Raw genomic sequence first — 22,794 nt, forward strand, 5'->3', positions numbered from 1 at the left:
GAAGGTCCCTTCTAGATGGCCTATTGTGTAAAAGAAGGACGTTTAGCTGTGATCAATATACTCTAAACAGGCTTTACTAGGGTCACGTGAGTGGAGTGCATCCCAGTTTCCTTATCTACACTTGAGCTAAGTCACGCTGCCCTTGGAAGGCAGAACAGAAGAAAAGAGAGAAACTTTCACCTGCTTTGTAGAAACACTAACATCAACCAAACTGGGAAATGCCTGACTGACAGGAAGCATGTAGGGGTTTCTTTGGGGGACACGTAAGGAAACAGCGAGGGTAGGAAAGAAGGGGGATTCTGTAGGGACTGGAGCATACAAATATAAAGGATCCATGCTGCTCTCAGAGGAGTTTCCGTTTTCCTTCTTTCTCATCCAGTTACCACCCAGGAATTTGCCCACCGCAGCTGGCCTTTGCATTTCATCTTGTTTAATATGTGGGATCTGTGAAATACAAGGTAGCTGACGAGGTTAGATGGAGAAAAGACAGAAGAAATTACAGGATGTCCTTCCAGCAGAGAGAGAGAGAGGATGGGCGAGCATTCAATTCTTTGAGTATCTACATCTTAACCCCATGTTGGCCTCCATGGTCCTGCAGCTCTACATGAGCAGGAACGTACAGGAAATGCTCAAGAAACAGCTCCAGCAGTTAAAAAATTTGTTTTACTTTATAGCCTTACATTAGTGGCTCTCAAAGTGAGATTCAGTCTGCACATGTTCTAAAGGACTGGACAGTGCAAACTATTTTTATAATATAAGACAAATCATACCTGCCCTGGCCCCGTCCCCAACACACTTCTACTCTGTTACTGTCAGCTGTGTGGTGTAAGGTGTGACCTCACATGACTGCTACAGCAAACAGAAGGCCCCAGACGCTTTCTACTAATCCTGACATTAATGAGATCTGCTAAACTGTAAAACAATGCCGCTCCCTAGGCTTATGCTTCCTTTGAAAACTATGGCCATTTCTCTAGATAGATCACTTACCCTGTGAATTAAATTATTGCCCCTCCACCAAACTTAGGCACTCTTAATGCTTCTTACAGGATTTTAACTTTTGTGTTTAACTCTTTAAAATTCTGTTTAAATTTGTAGAAAAAGATGATGATATAATTACAGCATTTGCTTCTGCTCCCTTTTCCCTCCACACATTCTCCTGTATCTCCACCTTCCTGTCGTCCGAATTCACGGATACTTTTTCTTTAATCGTTGTTACATATGTGTGTGTGTTCTTCTAAACACAACATGCTCAGCCTGTAAAATGGTACTTGTACGTCCGATCTCAAGGCTGGCCATTTGGCATTGGATGGCCGGTTGGCGTGCTCTTCCCCAGGGATGGCCGTGTCTCTTGCTCTCTGTATCCCTCAGCTGCCCGTAGTTTTTTATAGAGAGTTGAGTTCTCCTGAACTTCCTTCCTTTGGTACACTGGTGTCGTCCTTGTTCAGATCATGTATAGCCTGTCATGTTGGTGGGACTTCATAGCTATGTCTTCGGACCTTCTTAGGAGACACGACCTCTTAGCAAAACTCATGGATCCTTAGGCTCTTACAATCTTCCCTTCTCCATTTCCACAAGGCTCCCTGAACACTGGAAAGGCTGTAAGGTGGGGAGGGATACATGGAAGGGCTTAGAGAGGAGAGGAGCAAGGAGCAAATGATATCATTATATCATAATCTCTCCCCCAAAATAATTAAAAAAAATTTTTTTTAAAAGTTAATAAAAAATATTCAAATATTATAAGAAGTATGAAGACTACATACATTTGACATGGGAGATATAGTTGTGGAAGTCGGTTAGTGGGTGGATCCATTGGACTGGGATCTACAGCTACCTTTTTAATAGGTTGTAGCTCTCTGTAATTGTCTCTGTCTGTTACAAAGAGAAATTTCCAGCCAGGTGCAGTAGTGCATGCTTATAATCACAACACTCAGGAAGGCAGGGGCCAGCCTGGTCTACAGAGTGAGTTCATGACAGCCAGGGCTACACAGAGAACCCCTATTTCGGAAACAAAAACAAAAACATAAAACCACAAAAAGTAGAAATTTACTCATGAAAGGTGGAGAACTGCACTTACCTATGGCTATACAGAAAAATATTTGGGATGTTCTTAGGGCTTATGATAGTTTAGTAAAGTGGTAGTTGTAGGTTCTCCAAAATCCATGGCTTCACTAGCTCTAGGTACTAGGCTAAGTTTCAGGTACCGAGCATGATTTTCCTCTTGTTGCCTGGGTTGTAATTCCAATTAGAGAGCTGTTGGTTACTGCCAAGGTATGTGTGATACTAGTGCATCCTTAGAGTTATCATACCATTCTGAATGTTTTTGTGGTTTGTATTTTACTTTTCAATAGCTTTGAGATTGATTTTTCTGTGTGAAATGAGGTAGGGATCTAACATTCTCTCTCTCTCTCTCTCTCTCTCTCTCTCTCTCTCTCTCTCTCTCTCTCTCTCTCTCCCTCTCCCTCTCCCTCTCCCTCTCCCTCCCTCCCTCCCTCCCTCCCTCCCTCTCTCTCTCTCTCTCTCTCTCTCTCTCTCTCTCTCTCTCTCTCCTTCTCTTTCTCTCTCTCCCTCTTGTTTTTTCCAGAGTCAAACCACATGCACTTTGAGTCCACTGTGGACAGATGTTGGAGTGTAACATTTGCATATGTGTGGGGTCAAGGGACTAAGACTAGGGTTTGGGGTAGCTGTAGACAGTGGAACACAAAGCCATACTAGAAGACCCCAGAATCTGTTGTCTACTGTGAGGATGCTGCAAGATGGCTATCGTTGGGTGGCATAAATTAATGATGATGACAACAGACAACAGCCATAAGGATGCTGAAGGCCAGGGCACTGATGTTCAGGCACTTGGCAGTGGAGGTGTAGGTCTCAGCCCAGTCATATCGCCCACCATCTTCTTGTCTCTAGACTTCACAGAGTAGTCAAAGGCTATGAAACCCAGGCAGCAGAAGTTCATGAAGACTGTGTTGAACAGAGACCAGACCACATAATCAGGATTGGCGATCTTGACAGGCATGTTGATTGTGGTGGTTGTCGCAGAAGTTGAGATGTGGGGTATCCCCCCCACCCCCGTACAATCGCCTCTCAGTGCTCTTTAGCCATCTCTTTCAACATTTCTTCTCTTTAAGGGAACAGTTAGCTTGTTTTTTATATACTCTTTTCTTTCAGAACTATTAATGTGGCACTTTGTGGTTGTTTCTGTTTTGTTATACTTTTTTCCCTGAAATTCTATTGATCCCCTGGCCCAGTAATAGGTCTAAAATTTTGAAATTTTTGAAGCTGTGTGATGTATTTTATATAGAATACATCAAGGGCACTATCATGATTTTTTTTTTTTACATTTTTTCTAAAATAATTTTTCTTTTTAGAAAAATAAATATCTTCAGAATTGTAGCTAAATGTATCATCAAAGTTCTGGGAGCATCTACTAAAAGCTGAAATCCTATCCTGGGCCACTATGAAATGCTTTTCATTAGCACTGAAACTATGGCATATTTTTGTCTTTCTTGCCCGGTGTCTCAATGCATGCCTTATATGGAGATACTTTCATGTCATTTTGTTTTTCTATTTCTTCTTTTCCTTCTCCTTATTTTCTTCTTTTTTCCTCCTCCTCCTCCTCTTCCTTATGACCTTCTCTCTGTGTGTGACCTAACCAATTTCTTGGGATTTCTTACAGAAACTGGGGTAAGAGGGTTTTTTTTGTTGTTGTTGTTGGTTTTTTTTTTTTTTTTTTTTTTTTTTTTTGGTTTTTGGTTTTTGTTTGGAGGGGGGATTGTTTTGTTTTAACAACAGCTTGGGCACCTTCTCAGTGGTTATTCAATGACGAATATTTCTCTCCTCCTATGGCAACCACTATTTACCTATGAGTCCTCAGGAACAGGTTAAGCCTAATGAGTATCTCTAGCAGGCTGTTTTTCAGTGACAGGGTCCTGAGTTGAAAGGTCCAGGGATCAGAGATAAAGAAAGGTAGAACAAGGAGGCTCAGGGGATTTTGTATAAGCTATATCTTATGCCGATCATGCTTATTAGGATGTACAGTATCTTACATACAATTTTCAGGGGAGCATTTGAAAAAAGTCAGCAGAAATTATCATACCATGAGACTAAGTCAGCAGGAAGCTAGTCAAACAATGTTGTATAAGGAAATACTGGGGGATCCTGGCAGGAGGAAGAGTTGGGTACCCAGGTTCCAAAGCCCTGGAGACCTCAAGCCCCTGAACTCTAGGCCATCACTGCATCTGCCAAGCACATTACTGGGTTTAGAGAAGGAGCTGTATTCCTTCCCTATAAGGGGCCTCGGGAAGGGGGAAGGGGGAAGGGGGAAGGGGGAAGGGGGAAGGGGGAAGGGCTCAAAGGTCCTGGCTTCAGGCTGTTACTGGTTTCTAGTGTGGAGGTCAAGCAAAGTTTCTCTTTCTTTGACCAGGACCTCAGGGAAAGCCTTGGATCAACCCTGCCACCTATACTCCATGATAAGATATTGTGGAGGGGGGCTGGAGAGGTGGTTCAGAGGCTAAGAGCACTGGCTCCTCTTCTAGAGGAATTCCCAGCAACCACATGGTGGCTCACAACTATCTATACTGAGATCTGGTACCCTCTTTGGCCTGTAGGTGAAACACTGTATACATAACAATAAATAAATAAGTCTTTAAAACAAAACAAAACAAACATATTGTGGAGGAAATCACAGCTGTTTACCCCTTCATCCAACCCTTCCATTCTTTCTGCCCCGTTTCCACATACACATTTTTCATGTAGTATCCAGTCTTTTTATGAAATTGTAGAGACCAAACCAACACCACTTTGTGTTCAAGGTCCATAACTTGGAGTTCCTCATGAGTTTCAAACATACAGCTAGCAACAGGTCCTAGAAGCTTGTACCAATCAAATCAAAGCTACAGGTCACTGAGACCAGAACAGACAAAAAAAAAAAAAAAAATCCCCCTAAAGCCCTAAAGTCTGGCCCTGGTCCCCCAGCCAATCAGTTTAGAGGGCAACTTTCTCTCATCCCTCTAACCTATAATGTAACATCAAGACTTGGAAACACACCGCCCTCACCACCCACCACCATCACATACACCTGCCTGCAGTTTTTTTCATTTAAAAACCCTGTTCCCCTAGGACTAGGGGCTGCCATATTTCCTACTTACGTAGGGGGTTGAGGATCCAGGCTCAGAGCTTGGCGAATCAATGAGACTTTTTGTAATTTGCCTCAGGCTGATTCCTGGGGGGTCTTTGGGGGTTTAATGACTTGAGCATTACAAAATCATTACATTGAAAAGAATAAGAAATGTCCACTTTCCCCTTCCACAAGATTGCTTTCTAATGTGTTAATGAAAACAGTCTCAGCTGTTCAAAACGAACAACCACGATTTTCTGTCTTCATTGGGCGGTTGTTGAGAGTTTGAGGAAGGTTGTCTGAAAATTTCCTTTCCTGCTGTTTTGTGGTAATAGTCGAGAATGGTAGAAAACACACAATACAAATGGGCAGGGCCATTAGTACAAGCTCATTCTTCCAAATTATCAGGTAACTTTTTAGCATAAAAGATGAAACATATTTTTTTAATTAATTTATTCATATTACATCTTGATTGTTAGCCCTTCCCCTGTTTCCTCCCATTCCTCCCTCCCTCCCACTTCCCCCCTTCTCCCCTCCCCTATGTCTGTGATTGAGGGAGACTTCTTCCCCCTATGTATGCTCTAAGATTATTGAGTCTCTTCTTGGTAACTTGCTAAAAAGATGAAACATATTAACAAACAGCTATAAGCTTTTTGGACCATTAAATGGAGAAAAGCAACAACTCCTATCACATTCAGAAAACTATTTGAAAGGTGATTTTATAGTTTCCTGTCATTGTAATTATTCACTTATACTGCCTGGCTCCTAAACATACTGTTTGATGTTCCTCTTCTGTCTATTAATCTGTGCATCATGAAGCTGAAGTACTGTGTCTATATAGTCCTTTGCATAAGAATCTGTTTTCCTCACTCAGTTCTTCAGTCTTTCTATAGAAAATGTTGCGGCATAGCTAATTTATTCCACATTTTACTGCTTTGAAATTCCAAGAGGGTTTCCTGTGTTTTGTTGGCCTTTCCCTACTTTCTTCTGTTTTTTGCCCCCAATTCTTCTGTTCAGTAATATCAAATGACTATGAGGACATCTGATATTTCCAGAAAGAGAATTTTCTTGTTAAGGAAAAAAAAATCTTTTTGGAAACAGGAAATAATTTTTAGTTGACCACATTTAGAGTCCTGAAAAGAAAAGGCTTGGAAAGTTTTATTTCATTACTTTTTGATGTTAGCACGATGCAGGCTCCCATTCTTAGTCTGGAAGTCTTCTTTGGAGTCACTAATTTTGGAAGTGATACTTAACATTTTCCGAACATAGCCTGGTATGTGTGGCAATGATTCTCTCTATCCATGTATTGAGTCTGTCTATGAATATTTTTTTCTGAAAAGTGAACCACGGATTCAAAAGACTAGAACTATAAACTGCAAGTACATGAAATGGGAGTAAAATTCACATTAGCATATAAGGTAAAGGAAAGTATGCTGACTCTTCTCGAAAAACTATTTTTTATTAAAGGTTTTTGATTAACATACTGGGATGGTTAATGGCTTGTTGTTGTTGTTGTTGTTGTTGTTGTTGTTGTTTTATCAATTTGATGATACAAGTAACCTGGAAAGAAAGAAACTCTATTGAGGAATTGTTCCATCAGACTAGCCAGTTGGAGGCATTTTCTTGATTAATGGTTGACGTGAGAGTGCCAAGTCCACTGTGGACACTGCCACCCTATTCAGGTGGTCCTGGATTATATAATAAAGCAAACGGAACAAGCCATGGGGGGCAAACTAGGAAGCAGCACTCCCACCATGGCCTCTGCTTCTGCTTCTAAATTCCTGCCTTGAGTTCCCACCCTGACTTCCCTTCATGAAGGACTGTAAGTGGTAAGATGAAATAAAATGAACCCTTCCTTCCCTAAGTTATCCTGTGGTCCAGGCTATGAAAGGCACTGATGGAGAGGCACTAGAAAACAACTAGGACACATGATGGGATTTTTAAACATCGTTTTATTGATTCTTCTCATCGATCTTAGTCGCTATCCCTTATTGTAACCACCCAACAACTCCTACTCAGGAAAACTATTTTAAAGTATTTTGGGATTTTTATGCTTGGTTTTATACGTGACAATTACTTTCATAAGTAATAAGAAGTTAGAAAATAAGGAACATGACAGCACAAGTTTAAGTTTTCTTCCACCTTGTATTAAGACATTTGATCACAAAGAAACAGTAGCTTGAGTAATATGCATCTAAATCACAGATTCCGCAGAAAGCCTATTGGTGTATAATCAAGGCAAAAGGATTGGGTCGCCTTATTTTCCTACTTTGTCCCTCTCACCATAATGTGTAAATTCTCAAACAAAAGAGAGAGAAGTTAGAGAACTGACTTTCACATTTTGGAGGTGCACACCTTTAATCCCAGCACTTGGGAGGCAGAGGCAGGCAGATCTCTGAGTTCAAGCCCAGGCCATTCTGGGGAGCAAGTTCAGGGCAGCCAGGGATACCCAGAGAAACCCTGTCTCAAAAAGAAAGAAAGAAAGAAAGAAAGAAAGAAAGAAAGAAAGAAAGAAAGAAAGAAAGAAAGAAAGAAAAGGTGGGGAGAGTAGTTTTTAAAACTTCTAGAATCACTTTGAATTCTTTTTGCACAACCAGCTTGAAGGGAAAACTAGGTGTGTGTTTGCATTTCTTTTTTCGTATGGTTCACATGAAAAATAATCCCCACCTGCTCTGGCCAGCTGACTTTGGACCTGCCTAAAAGAGAATGGTAACTCCACACCGAGAAGTAGGAGCTTCAGCATAATCAGTGGTGGTCATGAGAGCTTGCACTAGGCAACATGGAGCTAGAGCACAGTCCACTTCCAGGCTATGAAAGGCACTGATGGAAAGGATGCTCTCTTTCTTACTTCCGTGAGTCAAACTCCCAGTGCTACCCAGAAGCTCTGACATGAGAGTTGTATGGAAGACTCCCCAGAGATGTGCTTCTCCTCTAGTGAAGTTCCCCATCATGAAGGTCCTAAACTCGTCTTCCCTATGGCACCAGGAGTAGGTAAGACTTTCTCCTGTCTTACGATTGGCTGGAGGAAGTAAGACTTGGGACTGTAGGGTCCAAGAGCATGATGAAGGCTACCAGAAACTTCTCTACTACAGATGAGGGTGGGCGGAGCTGTTGTGGCTGGGAACCATAGTCAGTGAGAGGGAAGGGATGTCTGAAAGGCAAAGGAAGAAAACTTTTGCACCCTTTGCTAAACGCAACTGCTCGTGGAAATACAAATCACACCACCCCCACCACCCCCACCCCCCCCCAAATGGCAGCTCCTAGCCCTCTGCTGTGTCATGAAGATTAGAAGGAGTAGACGTGGACTGAAGGTGCAAGCCTGTGGGGATAAAGAAAGACGAGTCATGGTTTATCATTCAGTTTCTGAGAACGCAGCTTCAAGGCTTTCTGGTGTCACCTTGAACTTGGCACAGCTGTTATATCGCATCTCTTGTGGCTCCGTTTTCAAGACCCAGGATTTGAGTTTTCCGCTTGTAGGGCTGGTGGTGTGAACTGACTCCCAATGAGCTCAGTCCACACATGTGAGGGTTGTATCAGCCTCAGGGATTTAACCACTGAGGAATTTTTAAGCACTACTCCTGAACGCTCAATAAATTGCACTGGACTAATTGCAAAGGGGGATGTCTAAACCAAAGCTACATTTTCCATTTCATAATGTTTTCCTGAAGGATTCCTTTGGCAGGAAACTCTGCTGGTGTGCCTTTTTCCAGTTCATGAGAGTCGCCTCCATTCAGAAAAGCCCAACGCACGCAGAGGTTGTTTTAATCATAGCACAACATAATTCAAGTCAAAAGTAGCTAGTGCCCACAGGATGGTCCAGCTGAAGTTTTTGAGTGACTTTCTTCCAAGATTCTACCCAAAGGAAGTTAGAAAAAAAAGCAAGAGCTCCCAGCTAATCTGACAATTGCAACCAATGCTCATGGCCAGGTGAAACGAGATCTTCATCCTGGAACCCTGCTTACCAAAGGACTTAGATTTAAAATTACAGCTGAGAGTTTCCTTGGTCTGGGCTAGAGACATCTCCTACAAGTCCAGTGTTCTGAATGCCAACTTAACGTCCTAAGATCTTTATCCCAAGCAACCTTTTTTCAGTGCAATAGACAGTATGTACATTTTAAAAAATAATTTTAAAGCTTAAGAGAGTGGGTGCCACATACTTACTAGAAGTACATGCATAGAATTGATTGGATGAAACAAAATTGCGTAAAAACCTCAAAAGACTATATGTAACCTCACCCCCATGCCAAGGGAGTCAAAGAGAACCCTAATCTCAGTCTTCACATGCTGAGATCTTTTTGCTAATGCCATCAAGATGCTGTCTTTCTTTAAGGACTGAGTGTGACAAAATCCTCCTTTTTTTTTTTTTTCAATTCATAAAATTTTAGAAGACATAGAGAGACTGAAAATGGGAAATGAAAGTGTCTATAATCTTATATGCTTCCTCGGCTATGTTGGCACAGTTATATTTGTTGCTCTGACAAAATCTATATTCTCTTCCCATGCCTTTGTTTTTCTTGTAAAGCTAATCCTGAAAGAGCATGCCTTAGATTTTCCAATTACCACATTTTATCCTCACCTACAGTGTGCGAATCAAAAACCCTATTTCACAAATAAGGAATGGAAGTCGAGATAAGCTCAGCAAAAAGCTGAAAGTCATGTATCTAAAAGGCAAGGCTAGAAAGTCATTGAGAATGGGGTAAATAGAATAGTCACTGGAAGCTGTTGAAGAGAGGCGACAGCACCAGGGCGGGAGCCTACCAGACAGGTCCTCTGAAAGACTCCTCCCAGCAGGGGACCAAAGTAGAAGCTAAGTCTCATAGCCAAACTTTGGGCAGAGGGCAGGGAGTCTCACGGAAGAATGTGTGTGTGTTGGGGGGGGGGAGCGGGGGGGGCGGGCATAAGGACAGAGAGGGGACAGGAGCTCCACAAGAAGGCCAACAGAGCCAACAAATCTGGGCCCAGGGTGGCTTGCAGAGACTGATGCACCAGACGAGGACCAGGCATGGAGAGGACCTAGACCCTCGGCTCAGATGTAGTAGATAGTCAGTTCAGTCTTCATAAGGGTCCCCTAGTAAGAGGATCAGGGGCTGTCCCTGCCAGGGACTCTGTTGCCTGCTCTTTGATCACTTCCCCCCAGTGAGGAAGCTTTACCAGGCAACAGAGGAAGAGGAGGCAGGCAGTCCTGATGAAACATGGTAGGCTGGGGTCAGTTGATTGGGGAGAAGAGCTCCTTTTCTTTGAGGACTAGGGGAGGGGCATAGGGGGTGAAGAGGGTGGGACCGGGAGGAGACGAGGGAGGGGGCTACGATTGGCATCTAAAGCGAATAAATTTCTTACAATAATTTTAAATCAAAAAAAGAAACTCACAGCCAAGTCTGTCTGATTATTATCGACATTTTTTTTTTTTTAAACATCTATGGCCAATACTGTAGTAGAGTTCTCAAACACAAAAAAAATGCTTGAGGGTCAATTCTCTACAAGGGTAACCACTGTCTGCTATTTTATTTGTTTATTTAGAGACATGACTCACGTGGCCTCAGGTTTACTAAGTACCTAAGGATGACCTTGATCCCTCCTGCCTCTACTTCCTGAGTGCTGGGATTACAGAGATGGTCTACCATGTTGTGCAGCTGGGAATCAACCCCAGGGTCTTGCTTACAAATGTTGGATAATCAAGTTATCAGCATAGTTACATCCCCAGACAGCAACTTTGGGAGACAGAATCTTGCTTTGCAGTCTAGGCTGGCCTAAAATTCCTTAATATAGTCCAGGTTGGCCTCAAACTTGCTATCCTCCTGCCTCAGTCTTTCAAATGCTGGAATTATATGCCATGCCTTGTTTAATAGCCATACTATAAAGATTAAAAATTAAATGCCAACAGATATATTTCATGAAGTCAGTTAATCTCTAAACCTGTGGCTCGGGTCAGTGAGAAACCAAACCACTAAAACCTAGATGTTACCCCAGCCAAATGACACCTTTCACCGTTAGAGACAGCTGGCAGCCCCGACTGGGCACATATATTCGTGTCTTGTGTGTACAGAAGTAAACAGATGTGCAGACACTGCAAAAACTCAGAGAAGCCTGTCCCCAAATCTGATATCCAAATTCTCAGGCGACATGTCACTGGAGTTGTGTGCTGCTCTCATAAGTCATCAGAGGGTTTCAATAATTTTGCTAAACATATGGGCAAGAAATAAGAAACAGGCTGTAACTCAAGTGCTATGAGAATTCAAAATGGACTGGAATCCTCGCCTGAAGGTTTTCCTAACTATAAGATGATATGGACAGATTCAGGTGGACAGAATGCCTCATCTGTATCAGCGTTTTGATTGTTTGTTTGTTTGGTGTTTGTTTTTGTTTTGTTCCTCTGAAAAGTTGAGATGAATCTGTTAAGTGCTATGAGGGACAAAGACTTCATGGCAAGAATTCAGGACTTCAGAGGTGTTAGTCGTTAAAAATATAATGGATTAATTACAGAAATCTACTTTAACTGGTGGGTTTGTTTTTTCTAAATGTTAATGTGTGTGTTCTATACATAATTTACAATTTTTAAAGCTCTCCAAGCATAATTAATTTTAAAATATTGTTCTTAGATTTTCATACCATTTTTCCTTATCCCAGTGATACTTGGCCTCCTTGAATAAACATTAAGCACTCTCGTTTTCTCCTTTTTCATAAATTGCAGTACTTTAAGTTATGAATCATAAATGTACTGTTTACCACTAGCCTTGTGACTCTGAGATTGAAGTATCAAATCATTTTTTTGTTACTCTGTCATTTTATTGCTTTATCCAGAAAACTATAAATGATGGTGTTTAAAACTGCAGAACAAAACGAAAGTCATCAGGAACAGAAAAAAGAAACAAGAAAGCAAGAAAGCATCCGGGTGTGGTGGTCCACCCCTGTAATCCCAGCATTCGGGAGGCAGAGGCAGGCGGATCGCTGTAAGCTCAAGGCCAGCCTGGTCTGCAATGTGAGTCTAGGATAGTCAAGGCTACACAGAGAAACCCTGTCTCGAAAAACCAAGAAGGGGGTGGGGGGCAGAATTAAGTCATAGGAGCACCAGAGAATCCGAGCAGATGGCTTAAAACCCCGGTGTTTTTAGCTGGCCTGTGACCTTGGCCAAGTCACCTCTCAACTGCAGTTCATCTTTCTTGTGTTTAAAGTTCACACTATCTGCCAGGCCTTCCTGCCTGGGTCTTGGGACATAAGACATCATTTGTGAAAGCCCTCCGTATATTCTCTAGCTGCATGGCACGAGAACTTGTTTGAGGCTTCGCTTTGTGGGATCAAGTAAACCAGAAGGAAGCACAGCACAGAAGAGCACAGGCTTTCCTAAAGTTATTTACTGAATCCTTCCTGCCCAAGCACATCAGAGTGAGTGCACTGGTGCCCAGAGAAGGAATCGAAATGCGAACTAGGCTCACTGTCCCAGTGAACCATGGACAAAAAGGGTCCACGTAAGAGCTGCAAGCTGGCTACGCTGTTCCCCTGTTGGTGTCAGAAGGCCACGAGGGGGAGGTGGCGGGGTGGGGTGGCTGGGCAGGGTGTGCTGAGGTCGGGGGACTGCTCAAATGCACTGTGGAGAAGCAGCGGGAGCCAGAGCTGGCAGGACAGACAGTGCAAAAGGAATGAAAGCCAAATGACGAGCTCTGTTAGCACATCATATTGGAAAGGAAGGCCACAGAAGGATTCTGAGCACGAGAAAGATTTGGTAAAAACTCTGAACTCTGTCTTCCGACAAACCCAGTTCTAATCCAAATTGGCCCTTTTAGCCAATGTTTTCTTAGGCAACACTTACTGGCCACGCATGGCGCAGTGGAAAAAGTGTGAGCCTGCAGTCAAGGGAGGGGACTGTGGAATGTGAGGGCTGTTTCTGGACCTGCCACTGGGCCAGCGTGGCAGGCAAAGTCTTCTGTCCACCCTGGCTCTTTCTCAGCACTTCTCAGGGACCTTTCTGCCACATTTTTGCTTTGCTGAATTCTTGTCGATGCTACCTCAGGTTAAGAGCACAAAAATAGATTAAAGGGTATTTTCATCCAAAAAAAAAAAAACAACAACAACAAAAAAAAAAAAAACAAAAAAACAAAAAACCCAAAATCTTCAAAGGGGTTTGAAATTGTCTTGTCTGCTATTAATTCTTTTTCTTCCACTCGTTTATTGCTCAATCTCCTCTGGCTGGTCGTGTGGCTTGTCAGCTTTGAGCGTGCTGGACAAGAAGCACGTGATGGCATTTTAAGTAACTGTTTCCTGTCCATGTCCACCTTCGAAAGGCCTCCCTTTTTTGCCAGAAAAAAAAAAATTGAAAATATGAAAATTCCCATTTCATACTTTTTCACACTGTTGTTTAAAAATACGTTCAGACAATCTTTTACGTAGAGAGTTTGAAAATCATTTTCTGACTCCTGAAGTTTATATTAAAGACATTGTAGGACATTTCTTCAAAAACAATTTTATTTTTGAGTCTACTCTTCTACTGAGATCTCATATTGATTTTTTTTTCTGATAGTTGCTAATTGACAGAAATATCTTTTCTGCCCTTCCCTTCCCTTCCCTTCCCTCTCCTTCCTTTTATTTTAAGTCATGGAAACCAAACAGTTGCCCCTCCCTCTAGTTTCTCAAATCTGTACAGAGTTAATGACAGCAAACTGGAGCTTTCCCATAGTCCTTGTCATTTATCTAGGCTTTTGAGATATGTAAGAAACCTGTCATGCCAGACACCCGTGCAGAGTTGAGACAATGTTTTAAAAAGCAGATGGAGGACAAAGCTAGCTACTACAACTAATGGGCTAGTAACCGGGGCCGCGAAGACAGTTCTGTGAAACAACAGTGGATAGGGCATTTGTGATTGTCAGTCCTTGTGATGATATTGTTCCTCCCATCTCTGCTTCCTGATCTGCTCAGATGGGAGCAAACATCCGATGCCATGTATGGGGGTCTGGTCCTGTTGTTGTGTTTTCCCATGATGAATTAACGCTATCCCCTGAATCATAAGTAAGGCAAACCTTTTACTTTTAAAGCTGTTTCTTGTCAGGCGTTTGCTCATAGCAGCAACAACAAAATGACAGGATAGTATTGTGCTGGAGTGTGCAATACTAACAGGTAGGGACTCATAAACGGCTACAGTAGAGTCAAGTGCAAAGTTGCTCTTTCTTATACATATGTGGTATAAGTTGAGAAGAGTTCACGTCTATGTAACTTCTTTATACTGTAGAAACGATGCAGATGTTCTATGCTCTGAATAGATGCTGTCTGGCAATAGGACAATTTGAGACCCCTGTAAACCAAACAGAGAATGATATAAATGCGCTTTGGTAACTTGAGTCTCTAAACCCTTAGATAACCCAACTTCCGGAGTTATATAGGGACCAGATAAAGCCTGTGGCGTATACGGGGATCATGGGGATTCACATTCTCTCTTATTGCTTAGAATAAAAATGCTAACAGAAATGCAGTATCTATGGAACTTAGCTGCTCTGACAGCACAATACAGATGTACACAGTACTATGTACAGCCCCAGAGATACAGAACTAAGAACATATAATTAAGAAAGTACACAGAAAGCTAGACGGTTCCCCCAGGAACTTTGAGATAGGCCGACTCTGACTGTCTTATCATAACAGAGTATGTAGCTGACAATTGAGCTCAGTGGATGATTATAAGGGTTGAACAGCTACGCTTCTGATTAAGGATTTGACCTGTCAGAAGTCGTCTACTGAGGCAAAGTCATTATTAAGAAGCTTTACTGTCCTGCCTCACTGGGTGGGCATGTCTAGGAGCCACGGATGAAGCAACTCTTGAAATTTCTTTTACACTTCCTTCTCTCACAAGACACGATTGGTCTTTTTCAGACCCACACCCACAGGCTTATGACAGTGACAGTTCACAGTATGCTGGACACAATATGCTGGACTCCATTAAGTCAATCCACTGGAGAGAAAAACAAAATTCCTTACGTAGCATAGTCACTTGAAGTATGGGGATACTGAATTGGGTTAATTTATTATTATCATCGTCTAACCTTGGGTAACTGCAATCAGCAGTTAGCACTCAAGTTACTTTATTGCTTGTCTGTAGAAAGGCATTTCAGAAGCTATGTTTTGTGGCGCTCCACTATTCCTTCCATCCTTCTCTCCATTGCTTCTGCTTCACTGTATGAAGGATTGACTGTTTGCTTCAAGCAGGAAGGTCACTTAGCTGATCCTGCCCCCCCACCCCCCCACCCCCCCGGATGAAAGCTGATGGGACTGGTCACTTATTGGCTGCAGGTGCAGGCTTTACTCCCTGGTGAAACAACTGGAGCTGGAGGATGCTTTAGTTAGAATTTCTGTTGCTTCCATGAAGCACCATGACCAAAAGCAAGCTGGGGAGGAAAGGCTTTATATTCAGCCTATCCTTCTGCATTGTAGTTCATCACTGAAGGAAGCCAGGACAGAACCTAGACAGGGCAGGAACCTGGAGGCAGGAGCTGATGCAGAGGCCATGGAGGGGTGTTGCTTACTGGCTTGCCCCCTTTGGCTTGATTGCTCAGCTTTTCTTTTTTTTATAGCTCTCAGGCCTGCCAGCCCATGGACAGCACCACCCACAATGGGCGGGGACCTCGCCCATCAATCACTAATTAAGACAACGCCCTGCAGGCTTGCCTGCAGTCTGATTTTATGGAAGCATTTTCCTAATTGAGGAGCCCTCCTGCTAGATGACTTTGTGTCAAGTTGACATAAAAGTAACTCAGCAAAAACGGGGAGGCAGCCCGGCTGGTCTGCACAACGAAATGCCCTCCATTCCCAAGACTTCTAGGGAGAAACCTAGCAGAAGACAGGAAGAATGACGCCTCTGAGGACCCGCCTTCCTCTTGCTGACATTATCTAAGTCTGGCTTTGCCCCATGGAGAATGCCTGCTTCTCCGGTTAGCCTTTGTTTTCGTTTCTTTCCCTTCCTTTCCCTCTGGCAAGGGGTCAGAAAGGAGAAAGATCTCTATTGCTGCTAGTGCTCTGGGTCCCCGTATTATTCTACCAGTACCCTAAATACCATTCAAATCTTGGCCATTTGTCTTTTTGTAAGAAAAAAACAAACAAAACAAACAAAAACAAAAACAAAAAAGAAACCCACCCTTCTTGAGTTCTCTGAAGTGCTGGGACCATCTGTTTCCTGTGAGGAAGGTCTCCCACGGACATTTAGATGACTGATAACAGACGAGCCAAAAGCAACTTTAGAACACTCGGGGGCAAACTTGGCAAGCTTCGTCGGTTAAAAAAAAAAAATTAGCTCACTAAGAATTTTTTCTTTATTGTGTATCTTTTGTTAAAAAAAAAAAAAAGATATCACTGGGTCATCTAAGAGAACATAGGTTTTGGCCTCCAGTCATTTATGAAATGGCACTGTGCTACTGATGACATTCCCACTAATGTTGCTAAATAGCCCAGCCATGGAAAAATGGGGGCGGGGCAGGGGGAGCCGCTGAAGTAATACTTTAGAGGCAGAACCAGACCAGCCTTTAGCTGCTTTGCTTTCCAGCTGTTTAATGCTATATGTGTGCCAGTGAAGATGGCAACTTCTTGAAACCCTGGAAAAGCCTAACTAAACCATTGCTTGGTCAGTGCAAAACCATTCACCGTATTCATCTTTCAAGTTCCCCCTCTTCTCACCTTACATATATATATATACATATGTATATATATACATATATATATATATGTATATATATATCTTCACTCTACATCAGCTTGGCATTCTGTAAACTGTATCCTTTGAGAATTTTCAAATATTAGGATGATCTTTAACTGACCAGGCTGATGTCACTGTTTTGTTTTGTTTTTTCTGGTAGCCAGTGACACGTAAAAAGACCATGTAAACCAGCAGCATCTAAACGCCCCATCTTGCTAGACACCTACTTATGAGGTAATAAACTCTGCCAAACTATGGAAACAAAGATTCAAGTTAAAACCTACTAGGCCCCCCCACTCTTCCTAAAACCTGAAAACAGCCAAAGCAAAAATAAAGGAAATTTCTTGTGTTGGGAATAGTCGTTCATCTCTTGCCAGCAGATGCTTTTTATTAAGTTGGCAAATGTGTGAATATTCACCAAGTGTTAGTGTTGGTACTAGTAGTGAAAATAAAAAGATAAAACAAACAAACAAACAAACAAAAACACCGCACAAATCTTTTTTCTGAAGAGTTCCTAGCCCAGTTGGGAGGAAGTAATCAGGATACAGAAAGATGAGCAGTACACCCAGGTAAGTGCTGTGCGCACACAGGAAGTGCATCTGAACCCAGCGAGGCGCATAGCCTCAGAGGTCTTGGAACAGATGTAGGAGACAGTTTCGGAGGATTAAATAGAGTTAGGTAGGCTAGGGAACTGAATGGGAGTTCAGTTTTAGGGATAAACAAAAGTGCAAAGATCCAGAATGGGTGACAGGTTTAGAGCCCTGCTGAGGTCACCTCATGCCCGGAGAAGAGGGGGATCTTCATCTTCCCACAGGAGGTAGGAGATAGTAGAAGTTTACAGGAATTAGGTCACAAGCCTGAACCAGGCTAAGGCTGTGTAGGCATCTTCATTTTAACTATTTTAATGGGGTTCTCATACCCTTATCCCCTTTCCAATCCTTCTTCACCCTAATACCTTCTGACCCCCCCCCAACACCAGGTCAGAGAAAGAGGATAGTGGGGAGAAAGGGTGTAGTTCTTTTTAGCTACTTCCTGCTCTTTAGGGACATAGTTCCATGGGGGCAAGTCCAAGCTTTGTAGTCAGGAATCCAGCAGTCTAGTAGACCAGCAATAGCAAACACAACATCAGGATGAACCAGCAGCCGCAGTGGACAGCCGCAGGGAGAGCAGCAGCTGCCCCAGGCCCTCTCGGGGTCCTGGCCTTTACTTTCTCTCTCAGGGTCCCCAGAATTAAGCTATCTGCAGTTGGCCCAGGTCACACTCCTGCTAGAGCACCAGACAATCATAGTTAACAGCTGTGGACAAACTAAAGCAGCCCCATATCCCACACCTGGGATTAAAACAAAACCATGTTTACGTAACATAACTGACTTATTAAAGAAACCAAAACTCCCACAGCATGAATGCTAAGGACTTAAGGGAGAAGTGTTATGCTTTGTGTAGTTGAAAACCTAGCATGATGTTGGCTTTCACAGGGATCTAAATTTTGGGGTCTCCTAGGTTTCCTGAAATTTGTTTTCCATGTACTCGGGCCCGTCTTGAGTTTCAGCAACACCACAAAGGTGAGCAAGATAGTGTCTTCAGTAATCTGAGTCCCTTATGAATGCCACAAGGTCTAGGGAAAGAAAAGAAGCTTTTATCTGGGATAGAGAGAAGGCTTGGTAGTCAAGCACATTAGCTGCTCTTCTGGAGAACCCAGGTTCAATTCCCAGCACACACACATGGTGGCTTACAACCTCTATAGTCTGAGGAGATTCAACCCCCTTCTTTACACTCCCTGGGTATGAGGCCTACATATGATGCACAGACATACATGCAGGAAAACACCCATATACATAGGTAAATAATTTTCAAAAAATAAGTTTCTATTTGGGGGTTAGAGGCAAGACATAGGAGATTTATTCTGGTTAAAACTTTTTGGCTCATTCACTAACCACAGTTAAACCAATGCGTTTCTGTCTCCTACCTCATGGTAAAATTTCCTACCAGGCACTTCTGTCACATTCTCAAAACTTAAGAATTTTACAAATAAAGTAAGTGTTCCTTCTGCTTTAACTCTGCACACTTCACTGAAAGCAACAGCGGTGTTCTTTTGCAGGGAGGTTTACTTGCTTCCACTGCAGCCCACCGCCATCACCAGATGATGTAAGTGATAAGGAAGGAGAGGGCAATTACTGTGTACAAGGTGCAAGCTCTCCGGGTCAGCATGCTTCCAGTGGGATGACGTTAAAGGCTGGTCCCCCTTAGCACAGTTCAGTACAAAGTTTGCTTTCTGAGTCCAGTTCCCATCTCAGTGTTTGCTTTCTTTGAGTATCATTTTTTGAAACTTATGAAATGTGGGTAATTATCCATGATCTGAAGATGCTGCAAATCTGGACCCAAGAAATGCCATTAGAAAATCTTATGCAATTGTACAGTGACGTAAAATAATCCATTTGCCACCATGTGGCTTTTAACTGAAGAGTCTGAGGATGTAATTTAAAGAAAGAAATCTGGCACTCTATCTTCCTGGATGCCAAGATTACACATGTGTGCCTCCACACACCACTTGACAAGTCACTTTTTCTTCAGAGTTTACACATTACACAATTATACCATATATTGGTTTTAATAAAGCCATGAATGGTTTAAATTGCCACGAATAGAGCAGCATTTTATTGCATCTTTAGTCTCACCACTCTTGCTTTAATAGTAACTCATACATTGAACACTCTTACACTCTAGGTCCTGACTTTGTCACCTTTCGTTTGGATAGCCACATAATAGATTTGGTGAGTTTTCCGAGGTCTTCATTTTATTATAGTTTCACGTGACCATTTCATTATGTTGTTTCAAAGATGGGGATGACCTTAGTGAGAAGCTGAGGAGTCTCTTTTTTCTGCCCGTCTCTGGGATCTAACAGTGTTTGGCTTATGTTTTGCAGAGATTCATTTGCTTTACATGCAGTTTAGCTTTATATGTACTGCACTTCCATTGCTCCATCTTCTGTGGTTTGTGCCTTTATCTTCACATCTCCGGCATAAACAGGGCAAGTTCCTTTTAGAAGACAAGCAGAGGCCAAGTTGAGTGAATTGAGTTGGCTGTCAGGAACACCATTCTGCAACTCTGCTCCTTCGGTTAACTACTTGGGATAGAGTCACTGCACCACCTCACCTCAGTTTCTTTATTTAAGAGATGGAACAGGTCCTACATGCTACAGAAAATAAGATAGGCATAGCCAGTAATTGGTCACACCCACCACACCAGCAGGACGCCATTAGGAATGTCTGGAATATGTTGATATCCCAACAGACCAGTTTTTATCTGCTACTGACCATTCATATCCAAGATGGTTTGGATTCTCATTTGCTTCAGGCTCTTTGCATTAGCAAACTCTGCAGAACTGTTTCTGTTAACATGAATATTGTTGGCTACTTCCAGGTGACGCCATCTCTACATGTGAACCTACTCTGGTGATGTTGCTCCTTGCCATTTTTCTGGGTCTCAGCATTATTTTGCCATTCTCCCTGGAAGGCAGATAGGTTGGTAACACTGGCTCCCTTTCTACAACTGTATCATTTCTTTAGCTGTTCATTCTGAGACAAAGTACAACCCCACCCCCTCCCTGCACCTCCATGTTTTGCTGAGCTAATCTTTGGCAGGAAGGGCTGCATGATTGTAAAGTCATAAAAATAGAGTCGTCCACAGAAAGACCCTAACCAGGCCCACCTGTAAAATGTGACTAGACTGCAGACAAGCTACACTGTACTATTTGATTTTGGGGGCCCAAATGAGTCTGCTTTTGTTTTTCATGGAGGCTGGAAGAAAGAGGACTTGTTATGGAGGAGGAGGGGAGAGAAGGGAGGAACGAGTTAAGCCCTCAGCATCTTGGTTCTTTTTCTCACTTCTTTTCAAATGAGCCCAGCACACGTTGAATAGCATGTGGAAAATTGGCCTTTCCAGTGAATGAAAACGAACTGGCAAGCAACAAAAAGGATAAAAGAGGAATGCTGCTGGATGCCCTTTGGCTTGGCTTCGCTTGTCAGAGGAGGAACACGTGAGGGTCGACTGTAGGATGCATTTTACCTACAGCTCTGCCTCCTGGTTAGCTGCTTCTGATCTCCTAGAAACAGACTTTGCTTGTGAAGTGAGGCTCTTTAAGGCATGGTTTCTTGTTGGTGGTGCTGGTGGATTTTTTTTTTTTTTAGGTTAAGAATAAAAGGAAGACTTTAAAAGTAGTATGGGAAAAAACAACTGCTCAAGTGTTCCACTTCAGAACACTTGTTCACTTCTTTGGGGGTGTTTTTTAAGAGGGTGGAGGGTGGTGGGATTAGGCTGGGGAGAGTTTAAAAAGGCAGAAAACGGACAACATTCTCTGTAGAGTTCTGTCTTTGAAGTTGATTGTTATTCTATTCTGTTTTTTACTTACCTTACGAGTTTTTTTTTCAAAAGTTAGAATACTTTTACTCATGTCTAATGTTTTTTGGACAGCATACTGGATGTACCTAAAGTGTTTCACACTAAAAGCTCACTGGATCGAGTGTATTTAAAAATAATAATTATATAATACTGCTACAAAATAATGGATTTTAGAAAAGCATCAGTAGCTACTAGCCTCATGGCTGTCTTGATAGCCAGCCAGCTTTGTAGCAAAAAAATCCATCTAACACAAAATACAAGTTATATAATCTCATCTGAAACAGTGTCCCTCCATACACAAAGCATATGCTTTTTTGTTCTAATTCCAACACATCTTGTAATTGAAGCAAATCTTCAGGGTGAAAAGAAGACATGTATTCAGTAATAGACTTATGAAATCTGCCTCCATAGTATATTGCCCAAACTTAGGTTTTAGCAGAAAGAGTGCCAAATAACGCACCATGCATCCGGAAATCAAGACCTTTCCAACTGCTTCAAGGCCGTGAGGTTTTGACTACTCCCCAACTATGTTATTCAACTATAGTGACTGGTCATATATTCTTCGTATTTAGCTTTCTAAACAATTGCACATTGACTCAAATAGCTGTGTGGAGTGAGGAAAGATTACTTACAAATAGTATTGTTTAGTAGAGCCACCTTTATTGTATATCAGGTTACAGACATCAGAAAGGAAAGAGCATTCAGAATCATAAACTAGTTGAGCTGGGAGAGAGAGTCCTCTTGCTTTATGTGATTCTGCTATGTTATATATGAGGAAACCTTGCTCGTAAGGTTAAAAGGAGTGTGTACTCGAGATAATGAGCAACTGCAGCACAGTGGGGGGAAAGCTTGGTTAAGACATAGGTCTCCTGGCTCCAGACATTGCACACTTTGTGGCGAGAACATTTTATGAACAGCTATGATTGTCCTGTTTCATATTAGATTCCCTAGCCTCCAGAACTTAAAAGAATGAGGCTCCCAAGATCAAGTTTGAGAAGATCAGAGTGGATATCAAGTCACAACTAGGGAACATAGGCCATGCTTCTTCTGGGCCTGGGGCACAACTGCCACTTTATAAGCAGAGCATGAAAATAGTCCTCGCTCTCCAACACAAGATGAGACACTCCAATTCTGAGAAAGAAATGGCACTCCTTCCCTGAGGGACATTCTGCAAAAAATTCATATTGCCTTGCTGACGGCAGATTTTTCCTGCAGGACCAAAGCAATAAAGAGGACGGTATATATACAGAGAGAGAGAGAGAGAGAGAGAGAGAGAGAGAGAGAGAGAGAGAGAGAGAGATTCCCCACCCCCAGGGTCTCTTCCCCCTCCCCTCTCCCTCTCTTCTTCCTGTGTGCATGCACGCAGCAAACATTATCTTAGAGTACTTTAAAACAAATTTAACCATGAGTTTAAAAAATAAAATAAAAAGGTTCCATTACATTATATGCACCAAGAATAATTATTATGTATTAAACAAGATTTATTCCATGAGTAACTGTTCCATTCGACTTTGGTTTCTAGGGGAAAAAATTTAGAAAAGATGTAGCACAGCATATCGAACGCATAGCAGGAATTTGATGATTGTAGAAGCAGGTGGTTAGGAAAGCTCTAGAA

Source organism: Acomys minous (genome assembly GCF_964271855.1).
Source record: "Acomys minous genome assembly, chromosome: 3".
In the NCBI taxonomy this organism is placed as follows: domain Eukaryota; kingdom Metazoa; phylum Chordata; class Mammalia; order Rodentia; family Muridae; genus Acomys; species Acomys minous.